Source organism: Callithrix jacchus, chromosome 19 (assembly GCF_049354715.1).
Source record: "Callithrix jacchus isolate 240 chromosome 19, calJac240_pri, whole genome shotgun sequence".
Taxonomy (NCBI): domain Eukaryota; kingdom Metazoa; phylum Chordata; class Mammalia; order Primates; family Cebidae; genus Callithrix; species Callithrix jacchus.
Window position 1 is genome coordinate 10032565 of NC_133520.1, and position 21907 is coordinate 10054471.

Consider the following 21907-nt stretch of genomic DNA (forward strand, 5'->3'; position numbering starts at 1 on the left):
AAAAACTAACAAGTAAGCAAACTTGAATGATTTTATATTATAACTTTATAGTGAGCACCACTTCATAATTTTTACAAATATGTTTTCTCACTACTACTTTAAAATATTTATTAACAGATCCAAATATACTTAGCTTTTCTATATTGTATGAAAAGATGCCAAAATTTATATTCAGGAATTAATGTTTCAGTGTTTTACTTAGAAATGACCTAGAAATTTCATGTATGTTTTTTATTTACCATGATGTGACTTTAAGATTTCAAGTGACTGAAAAATATTTTTGAATTTATGACGAGATCATCTATAAACTTTTACAATAGTTTAATTGCCTGATGGGTTCATCTTGCTCACTGCCCAGAAAAGTCAATGCACTGAGAACACCAGATTTTTGCAGCAAAGAAAGAAGTTTAATAATTGCAGGGTTTGCTAAGTGGAAGAACAATAATTTATTATTATTCAAATCAGCCTCTCTGAGAACTCAGAGGCTTGAGTTTTTATGGATAATTTGGGTGGCAGTGGGCTAGGTAATGGGTGCTGCCAATTGGTTGGGAATCAAATTATAGAAGTGTGGAAAATGGCCCTCGTGCTGAATCAGCCTCTGGGTGGGGAGTCACAGGACCCATTGAGTTATGAGTCAACAGTCCAGGTGAAGTCAGTTGTGGGTCCTGGAATGCAAAGATCTGAAAAACATCTCAGAAGACCAATCTCGGGTTCTACAATAGCGACGTTATCTATAGGAGCAAGTGAGGAAGTCACAAATCTGTGACCTCAGGCTTCATGCCTCTTGAGCAGTAAAGGATTACAGGAAAGCAAGCTATGGAACAGTGATTATTTGACTACACACACCTACATTTTACCGGAATTCAGGCTGCTCGCATAATCCTAATCTTGTGGCCTTTCATTAGTCTTACAAAGGCAGTTCAGTTTTAGGGAGGGACTATGACCATCCTCGCTTCAAAGTTAAACTGTAAGCTAAATTCCTCCCATGGTTAGCTTGGCCTATGCCCAGGAATGAGCAACAACAGCCAGCTGGTGAGGCTGAAAGCAAGATGGAGTCAGCCATGCTAGACCTCTCTCGCTGTTAGAATCTTTGCAACAGTTGTTTCAGTAGGCTCCCTTATCCACAAGAGATATGTTTTAAGACCCTCCAATGGATGCTTGAAACACAGATAGTACTGAACCCTAGGTACATTATACATAAATTTCTTTTTTCTTCTTCTCAGTTTCACAAATAGGAGATCTAATATTATCATAGATCTTAAGCAACTTCGCACACTTTGTTTTTTCTCTTTATTAGGTTTTTTCTCTTTATTTTACCTTTCAGAGAGATATGCTTCTCACTGCCATACCTGACTGCCAGCATCACTACTCTTGCACTTTGGTGCCATTATTAAGTAAAACAAGGGTTACTTGAACATAAGCACTGTGATATGAGAACAGTTGATTTGATTATCGAAATAGCTGCAAAGTGACTCACTAGTAAGTAATGCATACAGCCTGTTTATGCTGAACAAAGGGGTGATGTATATCCTGGGTGGCCTGGAGGAAAACAGCATGAGGTTTCATCATTCTACTCAAAATGGTAGGCCATTTAAAATTTATAATTTGTTTATTTTTGGAATCTTTTACTTAATATTTTCAGACCACAGTTGAGCTTGGGTAACTAAAACCACAGAAAAGAAAAGCTTGGTTAAAGGAGGACTAATGTATCCCATTAATGTCCACCTAATTTCCTCATCCTTAACAATTATACTTGAATTGCTTCTTAAACAAACCTAGCCATTGATGGAGCTCAGGGCACTGGACATGCCATCCCAAAATATATTGCTTTGATAAATTCACTATTTTGAGCTAAATGCACTTGGAAAATAATACGATGCAAGATGGGTCTTTCTGAATTTTCCTCATCTGCCTGAAGACAGGCTTTCCCAAAGGGCCTCAATTGTCATCAGTCCTTTCCCCAGGGAGTTACAACAACTAGAGAAGAGTAACTTTTATCACAGGACACGAGATTTCATCACACTCAGACAGAACTTGTTACAAATTATCATCTATTCTTTGAAGAGCCCATTTATCCTAAGCAAAGATAGGCGTAGGTAGGAAGCCCAGTTAAGACAAAATGGTCAAAAGTAAATCTTGTTTAGACCCAGGCTCTCTCTTCAATGTAAAAATTTGTGGAGATTTTCTTTATAGATGTAAATTTTTACAAAAAGCCTCAAAATAGTCAGCCAAATCCAGAAAGGCGTATTTTGGAGACTGATTTAGTTCCATGAGTGGTCTTTTCAATTTAGCTTATTTCTTAACTAGATTAATGACTCCAGGGAGGAGCCCATTAACAAACAGGGCAAAGAAAGCATTCTTCATGCCTGGACTCCCCATGGATAGCTCTGATGAAGAAGCAAACACACTTGACCCGATGTCCTAACCTTTATAAACACCATCGCTTTCTTCTGGCCTTCTTCTTCCATAGGATAGTAACTAAGGAAGATTAGTCAATTCTATATTCTTATCAATCAGTCACTTAAGCTTTTCATTTGCTTTTGAAAAGCATCCTTTAAAAGAGGCTAAAAATGTTTGGAAATCTTTTTAGACGCTTCTGCACATCAATAGGTGTGACTCCAGATTGGCCTAATTTGGGAACCCTCATTAGGGTTCTTTAAGTGCAGTGTTCTTCATCTGGAACATTCCCACTAATGGCTATTGTAATTTTAAATTATCTTTAGTAAGATTTCATCATCTTTGTATTTGCAGCTTCTGATGCCAAATGCTTACATATGTAAAGGCAGAAATAGTGCTTAGTACTTAGTTCTTTAGAAATTAAGGATCCTAATTTGTCATTGAATCTTGGATCTCTCAAAGTCAAGATAAAAGCCTGAGAGGAAAACACCACAGGGTTGGGTTGGGTAATGCTTTCACAATGTACTTTGTTTCAAGGGCATTTTCTCGAGGCTCACAGGCACTACCCAGTTCTGTGTTTAGTTTATCCTAAAATGGGTAATTTAATTACAAGAGGTTTAATTGACTCACAGTTCCACAGGGCTGGCGAACCCTCATGAAACCTACAATCATATCTCTCTTTCTCTTTCTGTCTTACAAGGTGTTGGTTCATGTAATTATAAAGGCTGATAAATCCTGCATAAGGTGAAAGAAAAGCAAACACCTTCTTACATAACAGCAGGAGAGAGAGCTCGTGGTGTAGGTGGGGGTGAGGACTGCTACTTTTAAAACCATCAGATCTAATGAGAATTCCCTATCATTAGAACAGCATTGGGAAACCACCACCATGATCCAATTGTCTCCCTCCAAATTCCTCCCTTCACAAGTGGAGATGACAATTTGGGATAAGATTTGAGTGGGGACATAGAGCCAAATCATATCAGTACCCAAATGCCTGCAAATTCCAAAAGCCAGAGTTTGTGCCTGCTGAAGTAAAAACCACTTACTGCAACTGCTGTCGCTTAGCTTTAAAACTGCAGTTCTTGCTAGTAACTCATCAGCTCCTGCAAACCCAAAGGTCAAGTACCCTCTCACAACGCAAGCTAACCCTGGATTTGAAAGCCGTAAGATCAAGTGGCTGAGTTAAAAAAGAGCAGACTTTTACTTGAGAGAAACTTGCAAACCCCAGCTCTGTGAAGACAGAGAACCTCAAAAGGGGTTAGAAGTGCTCTCTTGTGTTCTTTAAGGGGTCTAAGGATTTGTCAGCCGTGTCATTGGGGTCCCTTCATGGTTACCAGAACAATAAAAGATAAAATTACAACAAATTTAGTTTTAGGATCTTAATTAGCTTTTGTGATTCTAGGGTTAGAAACACCTTATTCTATAAAATATAATGAGTGTTTCAATGGGCTTAGTGAGGAGACTGGTTTTGTAGAGATGAACGGCTTGCTGAAAGCAGAAACCGAGAACAAAAAGTGGATTGGTTGTTTCTTTTTTTTTTTTAAATTTTTTATTGGATTATAGGTTTTGGGGTACATGAGCAGAGCATGCAAGACAGTTGCGTAGGTACACACATGGCAGTGTGCTTTGCTTTTCTTCTCCCCTTCACCCACATTTGGCATTTCTCCCCAGGCTATCCCTCCCCACCTCCCCCTCCCACTGGCCCTCCCCTTTTCCCCCCAGTAGACCCCAGTGTTTAGTACTCCCCTTTCTGTGTCCATGTGTTCTCATTTTTCATCACCCACCTATGTGTGAGAATATGCGGTGTTTCATTTTCTGTTCTTGTGTCAGTTTACTGAGGATGACGTTCTCCAGATTCATCCATGTCCCTACAAACGACACGAACTCATCATTTCTGATTGCTGCATAATATTCCATGGTGTATATGTGCCACATTTTTCCAATCCAGTCTATTATCAATGGGCATTTGGGTTGATTCCAGGTCTTTGCTATTGTAAACAGTGCTGCAATGAACATTCGTGTACATGTGTCCTTATAGTAGAACGATTTATAGTCTTTTGGATATATACCCAGTAATGGGATTGCTGGGTCAAATGGAATTTCTATTTCTAAGGCCTTGAGGAATCGCCACACCGTCTTCCACAATGGTTGAACTAATTTACACTCCCACCAACAGTGTAAAAGTGTTCCTTTTTCTCCACATCCTCTCCAGCATCTGTTGTCTCCAGATTTTTTAATGATCGCCATTCTAACTGGCGTGAGATGGGATCTCAATGTGGTTTTGATTTGCATCTCTCTGATGACCAGTGACGATGAGCATTTTTTCATATGATTGTTGGCCTCATATATGTCTTCTTTCGTAAAGTATCTGTTCATATCCTTTGCCCACTTTTGAATGGGCTTGTTTGTTTTTTTCCTGTAAATCTGCTTGAGTTCTTTGTAAATTCTGGATATCAGCCCTTTGTCAGATGGGTAGACTGCGAAAGTTTTTTCCCATTCTGTTGGTTGCCGATCCACTCTAGTGACTGTTTCTTTTGCCATGCAGAAGCTGTGGAGTTTGATTAGGTGCCATTTGTCTATTTTGGCTTTTGTTGCCAATGCTTTTGGTGTTTTGTTCATGAAGTCCTTGCCTACTCCTATGTCCTGGATAGTTTTGCCTAGATTTCCTTCTAGGGTTTTTATGGTGCCAGGTCTTATGTTTAAGTCTTTAATCCATCTGGAGTTAATTTGAGTGTAAGGTGTCAGGAAGGGGTCCAGTTTCTGCTTTCTGCACATGGCTAGCCAGTTTTCCCAACACCGTTTGTTAAACAGGGAATCCTTTCCCCATTGCTTGTTTTTGTCAGGTTTATCAAAGATTGTATAGTTGTATGTATGTTGTGTTGCCTCCGGTGCCTCTGTTTTGTTCCATTGGTCTATATCTCTGTTTTGGTACCAGTACTGTGCTGTTTTGATTACTGTAGCCTTGTAGTATAGTTTGAAATCCGGTAGTGTGATGCCCCCCGCTGTGTTCTTTTTGCTTAGAATTGACTTGGCTATGCGGGCTCTCTTTTGGTTCCATATGAAGTTCATGGTGGTTTTTTCCAGTTCTGTGAAGAAAGTCAATGGTAGCTTGATGGGGATAGCGTTGATTCTGTAAATTACTTTGGGCAGTATAGCCATTTTCACGATATTAATTCTTCCTAACCATGAACATGGAATGTTTCTCCATCTGTTTGTGTCTTCTCTGATTTCGTTGAGCAGTGGTTTGTAGTTCTCCTTGAAGAGGTCCCTTACGTTCCTTGTGAGTTGTATTCCAAGGTATTTTATTCTTTTTGTAGCAATTGCGAATGGCAGTTCGCTCTTGATTTGGCTTTCTTTAAGTCTGTTATTGGTGTAGACGAATGCTTGTGATTTTTGCACATTGATTTTATATCCTGAGACTTTGCTGAAGTTGTTTATCAGTTTCAGGAGTTTTTGGGCTGAGGCAATGGGGTCTTCTAGGTATACTATCATGTCGTCTGCAAATAGAGACAATTTGGCTTCCACCTTTCCTATTTGAATACCCTTTATTTCTTTTTCTTGCCTGATTGCTCTGGCTAGAACTTCCAGTACTATATTGAATAGGAGTGGTGAGAGAGGGCATCCTTGTCTAGTGCCAGATTTCAAAGGGAATGCTTCCAGTTTTTGCCCATTCAGTATGATATTGGCTGTTGGTTTGTCATAAATAGCTTTTATTACTTTGAGATACGTTCCATCGATACCGAGTTTATTGAGGGTTTTTAGCATAAAGGGCTGTTGAATTTTGTCAAATGCCTTCTCTGCGTCAATTGAGATAATCATGTGGTTTTTGTTTTTGGTTCTGTTTATGTGGTGAATTACATTGATAGACTTGCGTATGTTGAACCAGCCTTGCATCCCCGGGATGAATCCTACTTGATCATGATGAATAAGTTTTTTGATTTGCTGTTGCAATCGGCTTGCCAATATTTTATTGAAGATTTTTGCATCTATGTTCATCATGGATATTGGCCTGAAGTTTTCTTTTCTCGTTGGGTCTCTGCCGGGTTTTGGTATCAGGATGATGTTGGTCTCATAAAATGATTTGGGAAGGATTCCCTCTTTTTGGATTGTTTGAAATAGTTTTAGAAGGAATGGTACCAGCTCCTCCTTGTGTGTCTGGTAGAATTCGGCTGTGAACCCGTCTGGACCTGGGCTTTTTTTGTGAGGTAGGCTCTTAATTGCTGCCTCGACTTCAGACCTTGTTATTGGTCTATTCATAGTTTCAGCTTCCTCCTGGTTTAGGCTTGGGAGGACACAGGAGTCCAGGAATTTATCCATTTCTTCCAGGTTTACTAGCTTATCCGCATAGAGTTGTTTGTAATATTCTCTGATGCTGGTTTGAATTTCTGTGGAATCTGTGGTGATTTCCCCTTTATCATTTTTTATTGCATCTATTTGGTTGTTCTCTCTTTTATTTTTAATCAATCTGGCTAGTGGTCTGTCTATTTTGTTGATCTTTTCAAAAAACCAGCTCTTGGATTTATTGATTTTTTGAAGGGTTTTTCGTGTCTCAATCACCTTCAGCTCAGCTCTGATCTTAGTAATTTCTTGTCTTCTGCTGGGTTTTGAGTTTTTTTGATCTTGCTCCTCTAGCTCTTTCAATTTTGTCGATAGGGTGTCAATTTTGGATCTCTCCATTCTTCTCATATGGGCACTTATTGCTATATACTTTCCTCTAGAGACTGCTTTAAATGTGTCCCAGAGGTTCTGGCACGTTGTGTCTTCGTTCTCATTGGTTTCGAAGAACTTCTTTATTTCTGCCTTCATTTCGTTGTTTACCCAGTCAACATTCAAGAGCCAGTTGTTCAGTTTCCATGAAGCTGTGCGGTTCTGGGTCGATTTCTGAATTCTGAGTTCTAACTTGATTGCACTATGGTCTGAGAGGCTGTTTGTTATGATTTCAGTTGTTTTGCATTTGTTGAGCAGTGCTTTACTTCCAATTATGTGGTCAATTTTAGAGTAGGTGTGATGTGGTGCTGAGAAGAATGTGTATTCTGTGGATTTGGGGTGGAGAGTTCTGTAAATGTCCACCAGGTTTGCTTGCTCCAGGTCTGAGTTCAAGCCCTGGATATCCTTGTTGTTTTTCTGTCTGGTTGATCTGTCTAGTATTGACAGTGGAGTGTTAAAGTCTCCCACTATTATTGTGTGGGAGTCTAAGTCCTTTTGTAAGTCATTAAGAACTTGCCTTATGTATCTGGGTGCTCCTGTGTTGGGTCCATATATGTTTAGGATCGTTAGCTCTTCTTGTTGTATCGATCCTTTTACCATTATGTAATGGCCTTCTTTGTCTCTTTTGATCTTTGTTGCTTTAAAGTCTATTTTATCAGAGATGAGAATTGTAACTCCTGCTTTTATTTGCTTTCCATTAGCTTGGTAAATCTTCCTCCATCCCTTTATTTTGAGCCTTTGTGTATCCTTGCATGTGAGATGGGTTTCCTGGATACAGCACACTGATGGGTTTTGGATTTTTATCCAATTTGCCAGTCTGTGTCTTTTGATTGGTGCATTTAGTCCATTTACATTTAGGGTTAATATTGTTATGTGTGAATTTGATACTGCCATTTTGATGCTAAGTGGCTGTTTTGCCTGTTAGTTGTTGTAGATTCTTCTTTATATTGAAGCTATTTAGCTTTCAGTGTGATTTTGGAATGGCTGGTACTGATTGATCCTTTCTATGTGTAGTGCCTCTTTTAGGAGCTCTTGTAAAGCAGGCCTGGTGGTGACAAAATCTCTGAGTACTTGCTTGTTCGCAAAGGATTTTATTCTTCCTTCACTTCTGAAGCTCAGTTTGGTTGGATATGAAATTCTGGGTTGAAAGTTCTTTTCTTTAAGGATGTTGAATATTGGCCCCCACTCTCTTCTGGCTTGTAGTGTTTCTGCCGAGAGATCTGCTGTGAGTCTGATGGGCTTCCCTTTGTGGGTGACCCGACCTTTCTCCCTGGCTGCCCTTAGTATTCTCTCCTTTATTTCAACCCTGTTGAATCTGACGATTATGTGCCTTGGGGTTGCTCTTCTTGCGGAATATCTTTGTGGTGTTCTCTGTATTTCCTGCAATTGAGTGTTGGCTTGTCTTGCTAGGTGGGGGAAATTTTCCTGGATGATGTCCTGAAGAGTATTTTCTAGCTTGGATTCATTCTCTTCGTCCCCTTCTGGTACACCTATCAAACGTAGGTTAGGTCTTTTCACATAGTCCCACATTTCTTGGAGACTTTGTTCATTCCTTTTTGCGCTTTTTTCTCTGATCTTGGTTTCTAGTTTTATTTCATTGAGTTGGTCTTCGACTTCAGATATTCTTTCTTCTGCTTGGTCAATTCGGCTATTGAAACTTGTGTTTGCTTCGCGAAGTTCTCGTATTGTGTTTTTCAGCTCCTCTAATTCATTCATATTCCTCTCTAAGGTATCCATTCTTGTTATCATTTCCTCGAATCTTTTTTCAAGGTTCTTAGTTTCTTTGCATTGATTTAATACATGATCTTTTAGCTCACAAAAGTTTCTCATTATCCATCTTCTGAAGTCTAATTCTGTCATTTCGTCTCAGTCATTCTCCGTCCAGCTTTGCTCCCTTGCTGGTGAGGAGCTTTGGTCCTTTCTAGGAGGCGAGGTGTTCTGGTTTCGGGTGTTTTCCTCCTTTTTGCGCTGGTTTCTTCCCATCTTTGTGGATTTGTCCGCTGGTCGTCTGCGTAGTTGCTGACTTTTCGTTTGGGTCTCTGAGTGGACACCCAGAATGTTGATGATGAAGTATTTCTGTTGCTTGGTTTTCCTTCTACCAGTCTAGCCCCTTCGCTGTACGACTGCTGAGGTCTGCTCCAGACCCTGCTTGTCTGGGTTGCACCTCTAGTAGCTGTGGCACAGCGAGGGATGCTACCAGTTTCTTTTTCTGCTCTCTTTGTCCCAGGATGATGCCTAATGTCAGTCTTTTGGATATAGAGGGGTCAGGGAGCTGCTTGAGGAGACAGTTTGTACTCTATAGGGGTTTAATTGCTGAGCTGTGCACTCTGTTGTTCATTCAGGGCTGTTAGGCTGCTATGTTTTATTCTGCTGCAACAGAGCTCATTAAAAAACCCCCTTTTTTTTTTCTCAAATGCTCTGTGTTGAGGGGTTTGGGCTTTATTTTTGGATGTCCGATCAGGTGTCCTGCCCAGCTAGATGGCAGACTAGCCACTGTTTGGCTGCCGAGGCTCCGCCCTGCTGTTGTGTGATTCGCGCCGTTCCTGCCAGCTCTGCTGTGGTCTCTGCCACGCCCTGCGGCGGAGTCTCTTCGTTGTAGCGTGTTGCCTCAGCAACGACAGGCTGCGTCAGCAGTGGGCGTGTATCTCAGTAGGGACGGGTTGCCTCGGCAACGGCTGGCTGCGTCAGCAATGGGCGTGTATCTCAGTTGGGGCGGGTTGCCTCGGCAACGGCTGGCTGCGTCAGCAGTGGGCGTGTATCTCAGTTGGGGCGGGTTGCCTCGGTAGTGGTGGACGCCCCTCCCCCACAGAGCGTCTCGGACCGTCTGCTCGGGATAGTTTGAAATCGCGGTTTTGTTGGTCCCACTGGGTATCCCAATCCCTGCAATCCCCTGGGCTGGCCTACTGTCCAAGTCTCGTTCAGTCTCAAGTCCAGCCCTCTCAAGTCTCAGGTTGCCGGTTCAACAGGGCACCCGGACAAGCGCGCCCTGTGGGGATTGCTGGGTAGGGCCGGCCGCCGCCACCCCAGCTGCCGGCTTCGCCAGGCAGACCTACTGCCTGGCGTCCCGTGTCTTTTTTATACTTGGGAGTTTCCCCGTTCTGTGGGCAACAAAGATCAGTCTGGAAATGCCATTCTGACTCACCGTTTGCGGATTCAACGAGAAGAGCTCCAATCCTGGGTTGTTCTCACAGCGCCATCTTGAGTCCTCCGATTGGTTGTTTCAAAGTTACTTTTCTTGTAGGGATTAAAGCAGGGAGGGCTTTCTAATCATGCCAGTTAAAACTGGTCTCTTTGGGGTTTTGACTATTATCTCTCACACTTCTGGTTTCTTAGAAAGTCAGATGTGAAGTCAGTTAGTTTTCGTTTGGGGTGTGGAACTTTGGCATGAGTGCCTCCAGTTTGGTTTGGTCTGTTGGGACTAAGTGCAGGAACTCAGTCCAAACCAATGGCTTCCTATGCATTTTATTTAACAGGAATGATGAGTATATCTGTTGATAACTTAGTCCATGGCAATAGACAATATATAGAGAGAGAAGAAAAGTAAGCCAAATGTTATACAGGCATACACCAGTCTCCAGGTCTTTTCAGATGCTTTCCCTTTGCCTAAGTGTCCTTCCTCCAGATAGCTCTTTTTGATACCTTCACTTCCTTAAGTTTTAATTACCTACCAACCTTACTAATATCATGCCCCTTCCCAACACTTTCTTTCATCCCTGTGCTTTAATTCTCCCCATAACACTTACAGCTGTGTAATGTGTATGTGTATATATATATATATATATATATATTTGCATTGCTTATCTGCTTACTCCCAATAGGAATTGTGTTCCATGAGAGCAGGATTTGGGATTTTCTTCCTTTGTTTATTGCTTTAAACTCAGTGCATGTGACAGTGTCAGGCATGTAAAATGTGCTCTATGTTTATGTACCATGTGGATGAAGAGGCTGAAAAATACCAAACAATGCAGGATCATTCAGAGTAAGCAAAGGTCAAAGCAAAAATTGAGAAGGTGTAACAGGAACTGGAGAATCAAGAGATGAAGTATTTCTAGCTGGAGTATTGAGAAAAACCAATGCCACGGAGGATTAACAAGGGCAGAGCTTCAAGGAGAAAACAGAGACCAAAACTACTAAAACATAATAGAGATACTAAGCTTTCTTCTGATGAGAAATAAGTTCAGATAAGAACTGAAATTTCAGTTGGATAAAAACAATATTGAATATGAACTTCAATGGAAAAAAGTCACTAGGCATCCTGTATTCAGACTTACGTGTCTAAGAATTTCTGTGGAAACCTGTTTCCCACAGTGGAAGCAGGAAGTAAGGAAAAGCTACAAGAGCATCTGTTCTCATGAGATTTTCAGACTTGAATGACAAATTAAAGGAAGTTTGGATAGTTCGAGTAAAGTTCAGATAACAAAGTTCAGATACTTATCTGGATTTTAATGGGAGTTATTAAAACCACACAGAGTATAATACACAGTATCTCCTAAAGATAAAAATGTATCTGAGAGCACTGACCATAAAGGTAGTCACATCCAACATGTAGTTACAACCCTACATACTCTAGTGTTCTACGTACTATAACTGAAATTGAGAAAATACGTAGGTTTTTTTTTTACTATTATTATAGTTATTAGAGGTGAAATTAAATAAGTCACATTAATCTGTGTTTGCCTGATATTTAACAAGCCAAAATATTCGTATACTTTTTGGTTGTAAAGTAACATTTCATTAGCTGTAATATAAGTGAAATTTGAAAGTAAGATCAAAGGCATTAAGACAAATGACACCGAAAATAACTTTTAACCTTACAGGTGCACATCAGTAGGGTTTTTATTGTAATACAAAACTATCATAATAGCTTTTTAGGTACCTAAGAAAACTTTTTTTGACCTACAAAAAAAAAAAAGCCCACTTTTTTAGATACAGAGTATCATTTTATGTTACTACATGCAATCTAAATTTTATGTTAGATTGCATTTCAGTTTTGATGCAGCAGAACAAAATAATTTCTTTCTGTTTATATAATTTTTCACTGAAATCGATCTATATTTCAAATGCACACTCTGGGAAGCAACCCAATGGGAAGAGGACTTAAATCCATGATATAAATCAGAATTGGGTATATTTAACTGAATTTTGGTTTGGCTAACACTTTAATCTACTTTAAAATATCTATATTCAGCAAAATCTGAAATGCATATTGTATAGCCCAATTCTCTCCTTTCTTTTAAACTTATGTGCATTTAATAGGACATAGAATCCATAAATCCTTATGCTTTTATAGCTAACTCATTGTCATGCCTCATAAAATCTATGCAATCTTCAGAAAGCTAAATGATCCAAACTTTTTTAAAAAGTGACTCTCATAAGGAATACCCTAAACTGAAACCTTAAGCTCTGAATTTATGAAATGTTCAAACCTAAATTGATTACTGGGGCATTATATTCCAAGTAACACTCTTTTGTCTTGAATTGAAATATGTTACCTAAAGAAGGGACCTCTGGCAGAAACTCAAACCTAAAAAAAAATGTCCTTCAAAACAGCGCTAAACTATTTTTTTTTTTTTTTGAGACAGAGTCCCACTCTGTCTTTCAGGCTGGAGTGCGGTGGTAAAATCTCAGCTCACTGCAACCACTGACTCGTGAGTTCAAGTGATTCTCTTGCCTCAGCCTCCTGAGTAGCTGTGATTACAGGTCCCCGCCACCACATCCAGCTATTTTTTTTTTTTTTTTTTAGTAGAGACGGGGTTTCCCCATGTTGAGCAGGCTGGTCTCAAACTCCTGACCTCAGGTGATCTGCCTGCCTTGGCCTCCCAAAGCCCTGGGATTACAGGAATGAGCCACTGAGCCCAGCTTTTAGGAAGCTTTTTATCTTGGTTCATAAATAGCTCATTTCAAATAATTTTGTCACAGACAAATTAAACAATTAGGATTATAGGCAATGACATGATTCTGTTCTAAGGGAAAAGTCTTTAGTACATTTTAGTTTATCCATGAGAAGTTATGGGAGGGCTAACGCTCCACTTCCTCACTGTTCTAGTGAACTTTTCATCTCAAAAGATCTTAGGGAAAGAGGGTGTAATAGTAAATGTTAAGAGAAAATATGGAAAAGAAAAAGATTGCAAACAGGAAGCTGTGGAAATCAGCTAAGAAAAGAAAATAAACCTGTGGATTTATCTAATTAATGACATTTTTCTATGATTCCTTTTTAAGTACTTATTTGGAAGTGAAGGTTAAAAAAGTGTGAGCTCTAGAGACTCAAGAAAGGAATTGAGGACATTACAAATAATTTGTGAGCATTTGTGTTGAAGCTTTGAAATATCTTTGAGCAATGACAAGAAGCTTGCTGTTAAACCTGCACTTTGAGTAGTTATACAGCTGTATAAAATCGTGACCTAGGTCTTTGATTTTACTGAGCATACATCTCTAGGATTAAAGAGTAGGAGGTGGTCACCAATATAAATACGGGTTAGCCAAAAGCCTGAGCTTCGTATTTCTTCTAAATCACTACAAATACTCTGATTAGGTCTTCCCAACTAGGTAGCACTGTAATAATCGGCAATGAAACTTTGTTATCGATGATATTTATGAGAAATACTGTAATATAACTACCATACTCTCCCAATTCTTTCTTTAAATAACTGATCTGTTTAGTTGTTATTGTTATTATTATTATTTGGAGAAGGAGTCATGCTCTGCCCCTCAGACTGGAGTGCAGTGGCACAATCTCGGCCCACTGCAACTTCTGCTTTCCGGGTTCAGGTGATTCTCCTACTTCAGCCTACACTGCCACACTCGACTAATTTTTTTGTATTTTAGTAGAGACGGGGTTTCACCGTATTGTCCAGACTGATCTTGAACTCATGAGGTCAGTCAATCTGCCCGCCTCGGCCTCCCAAAGTGCTAGGATTACAGGCCTGAGCCACAGCGCCCGGCCTTAGTTATTATTTCTATAATGTAGTCAGTCATATATAGATAAAATATGCTTAAAGGATGAGAAGCGATAGAAAATTAGGTGTTCTACAAAATTTAAGAAGACAAATAGGTATCATTTGAAGGAGAAATAATCATTTAAAAACTAGTGGAAATAGCTCTAAACAAATCCCCACAAAGTGACCTACTTGACATTCAAATTTCCAAAAGGAGCACTCAGGTCAATTTTTCAATTCAATTTTGCAAAATTCTGATACAATATCTTGCTTAATCTTTTCACTGTGGCAATTACTACTGTTATATGTACATATTTTACTGTTTTAAGTCATTAATTTGTCAGTTATACATTCACATAATATGAAGGATCAAATAACTTTACTAGCTTTGTTAAGAAAAAAAGAAGCAGCTACCCAAACTCACTCTCCTTGCTCTAATTTTCTCTTTCCAAAAATAATCACCTTAGTTTTTTAGATAATTCTTTTGCCATTTAGCCTATATCCTTTTTCATAGCTGGGACTATAGGTACACGCCGCTGTGCCCAGCTAATTTTAAACTGTTTGCAGAGATGGAGTCTTGTTTTGTTGCACAGGCTGGTCTTGAACTCCTGGGCTCAAATGATTCTCCTGCCTCAGCCTCCCAAAGTGCTGAAATTACAGGTATGAGCCACTACTCCTGGCCAGCAATATATCTTTCAGGAATATATAGACTCTTGATTTTTAAATTATTTAATCACCTATTGTATTCCCATGATTAAAAAATTAAAAATCGAGGGGCTAGGTATGGATGACTATTTTTCAGGTTGCTAAACTAATACTACATGACAAAGGATCCCCTAAATATCATGGTTATATAAACACATGTTTGTTTCTTGATTATAACTCTACAGATTGGTGTGAGCAGTTCTGCTTCAGGCTGTGGAGTTATTTTCAGATCTGCTCCATGGATCATTCTGGAGCTGGTGAACTACCCAGGAAAGCTCTGCTTATGAGGAAATACATGTGATAGTCAAGTCAAACCACACAGGTGCCCAGAAAGCCTCTGCTCACATTGCTTCTATGCATGTTATTGGCCAAAGCACGTGATATGCCCAAGTCTACATCAAAGGGGCCAGGCAACAAGAAAAGTGAGTATTTGCTGAGTACTAATATAATCTACTGCAGAAGACCCTCCCTGCCAAAATCCATACACACTGGCCTCACCAAACACTCTCTCAATTTCCCTATCCTCTTGTTTTCATTATACTAATATAATTTTACTGAGACCAGTATTATATACATTTGTATGACTATGTAAATATCATGAATGTTTCATAGCTATACCATTTAGTATACTTTGAGTACTGTCTTTTGTGTACAGATTGTTTTTCTTTTGTAATTATTAAATTCTTTTTCATTTGCTTATTTTAATGTATTTTTAAATTGCTAAATCATTTTCATACACCCCACAAATTGTCCATATCTTTTTGCAGTACACTCAGATAAATCAGTTATTCTACCAATGTAGTCTTAGAGTTTTCTGATCTGCTCCACCATGGGCTATTTGTCTTCAATCTGTTCTGGTACACCAGCTGTCACCTGTGATCTTCAGCACTCCCCTAGGATTTTCTGACTCTTTCTTCTGAAGCGTATCTTCCGTTTCCTGTGTCCATGCATTCCTCCTTCTTGGTTTACAATATCATTTTAGTAGATAACATTCTCTGCTAAATTCCTGAGGAAAGGTGCAATGGAGATGCACTTTCAAGACTCACCTTGTTAAAATATATCTTTATTTTACCATCACATGTAATTTTTAGCTAAACTGAGTCTAGATTTCTAGACTAGAAATTGTTTTCCTTCAGAGTTTTGAAAACCTCTTTCAATCATCTCTAGTTTTAGTAATGTTGATGAAAATTTTAAAAAATATTTAGATTCCTAGTATTTTGAGAGCTCTATTATCCAATTTCAATACATAATTTCAGAGAACCTTCTCTTTGCTCCCAATGTCATGAAAATTTATAATGTACCTGAACATGGGCCTTTCAATTTGAAATTTTATTCCTTGACTCCGAAAAAAATCTGTTGAATTATTGCATCGATAATGAGGCTACCAAGCAGGTTTCTCTATTCATTGTCTCTGGCTGGTGTGCTCTGGTCTGATCTTTAAGTTTTCTCTTATTTTTCACCTCTATCTTTTTGCTCTACTTTTTGTGAATATCTTGACTTGTATCTTTCCTCTGTTTTGAGTCATTTTCCCTAATTTACTGTCAAATTTTACTTTCTAAAAGTTTTTAATATTTTGTTCTTTGACAGTTCCTTTTCATTTTCACTTATTTTTTATTACGTCTCTGAATACTATATTTCCCCCTTATCTCCCTGAGAATGTATTTATGCTTCAGAGCCTTTATTTTTAAAATTAATATATATTAATAATTCTCACATTATAAAATTCACCGTTTAAAAGTGTACACTTCAATGATATCTAGTATATTCACAAGATGGTGCAAACATTACTAACTCCAGAAGATTTCCGTGAACCCAAAAAGAAACTGTGTTATCAGTCACACCCCATTCCTATTTCCTGAGTTGCTGGCAAATAATCTATCTCTATAAATTTTTCTGTTCTACACATTTATTATTAATAGAATCATACAAAATGTGGCCTTTTTTATTTGGATACTTTCACCTAAACTAATATTTTTGAGGTTCATCCAAGTCGTAGCATATGTTAGTACTGTATTTCATTTTTGTGATCAAATAATGTTCTATTGCATGGATAAACAGTCAAGCATCATTTACTAATGAGATGCTTTGAGAAATGCATTATTATTTGATTTTGTTGTCCTGTGACATCATAAAGTGTAGTTACACAAACCTAGATGGTATAGCTTACTATACACGTAGGTTATATGGTATAGCCCATCGCTTCTAAGCTACAAATTCATACAGCATGTTATGGAACTGAATACTTTAGGCAAATGTAACATGTTGGTAAGTATTTGTTTATGTAAACATAGAAAAGGTACGGTAAAACTACAGTATAAAAGATAAAATATGATCCCTGCATAAGGCACTTACCTTACGGAGCTCACAGGACTGGAAGTTGCTCTGGGAGGGTCAGCGAGTGAGTGGTGACTGGATGTGAAGGTCAGTGGCATTACTACCTACCACTGTAGGCTTTATAAACACTGTACACTTAGGCTGCACTAAATCATTTTTAAAATTTTAATTGTGTCAATAGTGAATTAATCTTAGCTTACTATAACTTTTTAGCTAATTTTGTAGAACTTTTTGACTCCTTTATAACTACAGGTAGCTTGAAAACACTATAGAGATGTACAAAAATATTCTTTCTTTACATTTTTATTCTGTAAGCTTTTCTCTATTTTTAAATTAATTTTATTTTTTTACTTTTAAACTTTTTGTCGAAAATGAAGACACAAACACACACATTGGCCTAGGCCTACACAGGGTCAGTATCATCAGTTTCATTGTCTTCCAGCTCCACATCTTGTCCACATCTTCCAAGACCACTGGAAGGTCTTGAGGGGCAGTCCCATGGAACTGTCATCTCCTGTGGTAACAGTGTCTCCTGGATACCTCCTGAAGGACCTACCTGAGCCTATTTTACATTAGATATTTTTTTATAAGGAGAAGGAGTACACTTTAAAATAATGATAAAAGTATTAGATAGTAAATACATAAACCAGTAACATAGTTGTTTATTATCATTATCAAGTGTTATATAAAATGCATAATTATATATGCTAGACTTTTTTTTTTTTTTTGAGACGGAGTTTCGCTCTTGTTACCCAGGCTGGAGTGCAATGGCGTGATCTCGGCTCACCGCAACCTCCGCCTCCTGGGTTCAGGCAATTCTCCCGCCTCAGCCTCCTGAGTAGCTGGGATTAGAGGCACACACCACCATGCCCAGCTAATTTTTTGTATCTTTAGTAGAGACGGGGTTTCACCATGTTGACCAGGATGGTCTCGATCTCTTGACCTCGTGATCCACCTGCCTCGGCCTCCCAAAGTGCTGGGATTACAATATATGCTAGACTTTTGTATGACTGGCAGCACAATAGGTTTCTTTACACCAGTGTCACTACAAATGCATGAGTAATGCATTGCACTATGTTACAACAGCTACAGTGTCACTGGCAATAGGAATTTTTCAGCTCCATTGTAATCTTATGGTATTCCTCTCATATATGTGGTCTGTCGTTCATAGGAACATTAGATGTTTCATGTTATCTAATGTTCATGACTGTATCACTTTTGTGTATTTATCAATTGATAGTGGAATTACTTGTTTTTTTGTCTATTATAAACACTGCTGTTTATTGTCTATTATAAACATTCATGTACAAGTTTTTATATTAATATATGCTTTGAATTTTCTTGGTTATATACGTAAAAAATGAAATTGCTGGTCTACATGGTAACTCTGCATTTAACGTTTTGAGGAACTGACAAACTGTTCTCCAAAGATTGCACCATTTTTCATTCCTACTAGCAATGCACGAGGGTTCTAATTTCATCACAATTTCACCATTTAAAAAAACTTACTATAGACATTTTACTGGGTGAAGTATTTCATAATGGCTTTGATTTGCATTTTCCTAATGAGTAATAATGTTGATCATCTTTTTTATGTTTATTATTTTTATATGTTTAGAGAAATGTTTATTCAGATCCTTTGCCCATTTTAAACTGGATTGTTTGGTTTTTTTAATTGTGGAGTTATACAGAGTTTTTTTATATATTCTGGATATTAATCCCTTATCAGGCATATGATTTACAAGTATTTTCTCTTACTTGGTGAGTTTTTGATTTTCTTAATAGTGTCATTTGAAGAACAAATGTTTTGAATTTGAAGTCCAGTTCATCTATATTTTATTTTGTTGGCTGTGCTATTGGTGTTATGCCCATGAAATAATTGCCAATTCCAATGACATGAATATTTTCCTCATTGTTTTTTCCTAAGAGTTTTACAGTTTTAATGAATAGTCTTAAGACTCTGATTTATATGAAGTTAATTTTTGTATATGTTGTGAAGTGTGCACTCAAATTCATTTATTTTCATGTGGATATTCAGTTGTCCCGAAACAATTTGTTGAAAAAACTATTCTCTTCTGATTAAATGGCCTTAGCACCCTTGTCAAAACTAAATTATACATGTTTATTTGTAGACTTTGAGTTCCATTTTATTAAGTGATATATCTGTCTTTGTGTCAGTATCACACTGTCTTAATTACTGTAGCTTTGTATGATAGTGTGATTCTGTCATAAAGATAGGATGTGTCTATCTTTATAATAGAGGCATATTCTATCTTTATGACAGTATCATACTGTCTTTTTTTTTTTATTTTTTTTATTTTTTTTTTATTGAGACGGAGTTTTGATCTTGTTACCCAGGCTGGAGTGCAATGGCGCAATCTCAGCTCACCGCAACCTCCGCCTCCTGGGTTCAGGCAATTCTCCTGCATCAGCCTCCCAAGTAGCTGGGATTATAGGCACACGCCACCATGCCCAGCTAATTTTTTGTATTTTTAGTAGAGACAGGGTTTCACCATGTTGACCAGGATGGTCTCGATCTCTTGACCTCATGATCCACCTGCCTCGGCCTCCCAAAGTGCTGGGATTACAGGCTGAACCACTGCGCCCGGCCATACTGTCTTAATTACTGTAGTTTCATTGTAGGTTTTGAAATTAACAAGAGTTCTCTAACACATTTTTTTCCCTAAGATGTTTTGTATATTTTGGGACTCTTGCAGTTCCATATAAATTAGGATCAACTTTTCCATTTCAGTGAATAATACAGATGGAATTTTGATAGGGATTGCATTGAATCTGTAGATTAATTTGAGAAATATCACCATCTTAACAATACTTTGTCTTCAAATCTATGAACATGTGATGTCCTTCTGCTTATTAGGTATTTTTCAATTTCTTTCATGAATTTCAACAGTAAATTTGGATTTTTCAAAGTATTAGTTTTACAATTTATAAAAAATTTTGTATTTTACTTGTTTTAATGATATTTACATATGGAATTGTTTTCTAAATTTCATTTTCACATAATTCATTGCTAATGTATGTACAATTGACTTTTGTATGTTGAACTTGTGTGTTACAACCTGGCTGTAAATGTTTACTACTATAACAGTTTTGTATGTGAGTGTATGCATGTGCATTATTTAGGATTTTCTTTATATAACATTATGTCTCTAGCAAATAGAAATAGTTTTGTTTTTTTGTCTCCAATCTGGATGCTTTTCAGTTCTTTTTTTTCTTTTTGTCTAACTTCAAGCACAGTATTGAATGAAAGTATTAAGAGTTAATATTTACCTTTTCTCATGATCTTAAGTGACAAATGTTCAGTTTTTACATGATTAAGGATAAAGTTAACTGGGTTTTTCATATATGCCATATATTAGGTTAAAATAGTTTCCCTCTTTTTCTTTTTCTCTTTTTAAGTGTTTTATCATGACGAGTGTTGAATTTTGTCAACAGTTTCTCTGTTGCGATGATCATGTGTTTTTCCCCTTTATTATATTATTATGTTGCATTATATTGATCAATATTTATATATTGAACTATTCATACATTCTGAGATAAATCTCATGGTATATAATTTTTTATATATGCTGATGAATTTGCCTGTTTCAACGTGATCATCTAATTTGTTGGCATGTAATTGTTCTTAATAACCCTGTATTTCTGTGATGAATTTAGTCATGCCTCTTCTTTCATTCTTGGTGTTAGTAATTTGTCTTCTCTCTTTTCTTCTTGATTTGTAGAGCTAACATTTTGTCAGTTTGTTGATCTTTTCAAAAGAATCAGCTTTTGGTTTCATTGATTATTTTTCTGGTTTTCTTAGTGTCAATTTTGTGTATCCCAAATCTAATCTTTGATGTTTTCTTCCATTTGCTTTAATTGGGTTTAGATTTTCTTTCTTTTTTTTGTTTCATAAGGTAGAAATATAAGTTATTGATTTGTGAAATTTTTAAAAACATGTTTACAATGAGAAATTTCCTTCTGTGTCCTACTTTCACTTAATTCCCTAAGTTTTGGTTATGTGGTATTTTTGTTTTATTCATCACAGAGCGTTTTCTAATTTACTTTGTGATTTCTTATTTGATCCATTGATTGTTTTGAAATGTTATTTAACTTCCCCACATTATTTACTTTAAATTTCATTTCTTTGGGGTCAGAGAACATAATTTGTATGTTTTCAATTCTTTTGAATTTGTTAGGACTGATTTTGTGGCCGAACATACGGCCTGTCTTGGAGAATGTTCCACATGCACTTGAGAAGAATGTGTATCGTGCTGTTGTTGATGGAGTGTTCTGCAGATGTCTTTCAGATCTAGTTCATTTACAGTGTTGTTCAAGTTTTCTACATCCTGGGATCTTGTGTCTAGTTGTTTATCTAGTATTGAAAGTGGGGTATTGAAGTCACCAATGATGATTATTGAGTTGTCTCTTTCTTTGTTAAATTCTATCATTATTTACTTCATGGATTTATGGGGTTCCATTGTTCTGTTTATAATTGTTATATCCTCTTCATGGACTGACCTTTTATCATTATAAAATATCCTTTGTTTTCTCCTATAACAATTTTTTGTCTTAAAGTCTATTTTTTAATTTTTGACTTAGTATAACCACTTCAACTCTCTTTTGATTACTGTTTAATTGGTATGTATTTTTCTGGCCTTTTATTTTCAATCCATGTGTTTCTTTTAATCTAAAGTATCAAAGGTATATAGGTGGATCATTGCTTTAGCCATTCTTCCGATCTCTAACTTTAATTGTAGTATTTGATCAATTCACATTTAATGTAGTAACTGACATGGTAGAATTTATATCTGCCATGTTGCTATATG

The 21907-nt window shown here is 37.4% G+C and overlaps 1 long non-coding RNA gene across 9 annotated transcripts in view; it reads left to right on the forward strand.

Moving 5' to 3' along the window:
- The window catches only part of LOC103789190 (uncharacterized), a 542478-nt gene that overhangs the window by 146503 nt on the left and 374068 nt on the right, over positions 1–21907 (forward strand). For 5 of the 9 annotated variants that reach the window (XR_013529722.1, XR_013529724.1, XR_013529725.1 and 2 more), the window contains exon 3: positions 14930–15166. The exons of the other annotated variants lie outside the window; for them this stretch is intronic. This is a non-coding gene — a long non-coding RNA (uncharacterized LOC103789190). The remainder of the gene's footprint in view (positions 1–14929; positions 15167–21907) is intronic. 9 annotated transcript variants of the gene reach the window in all.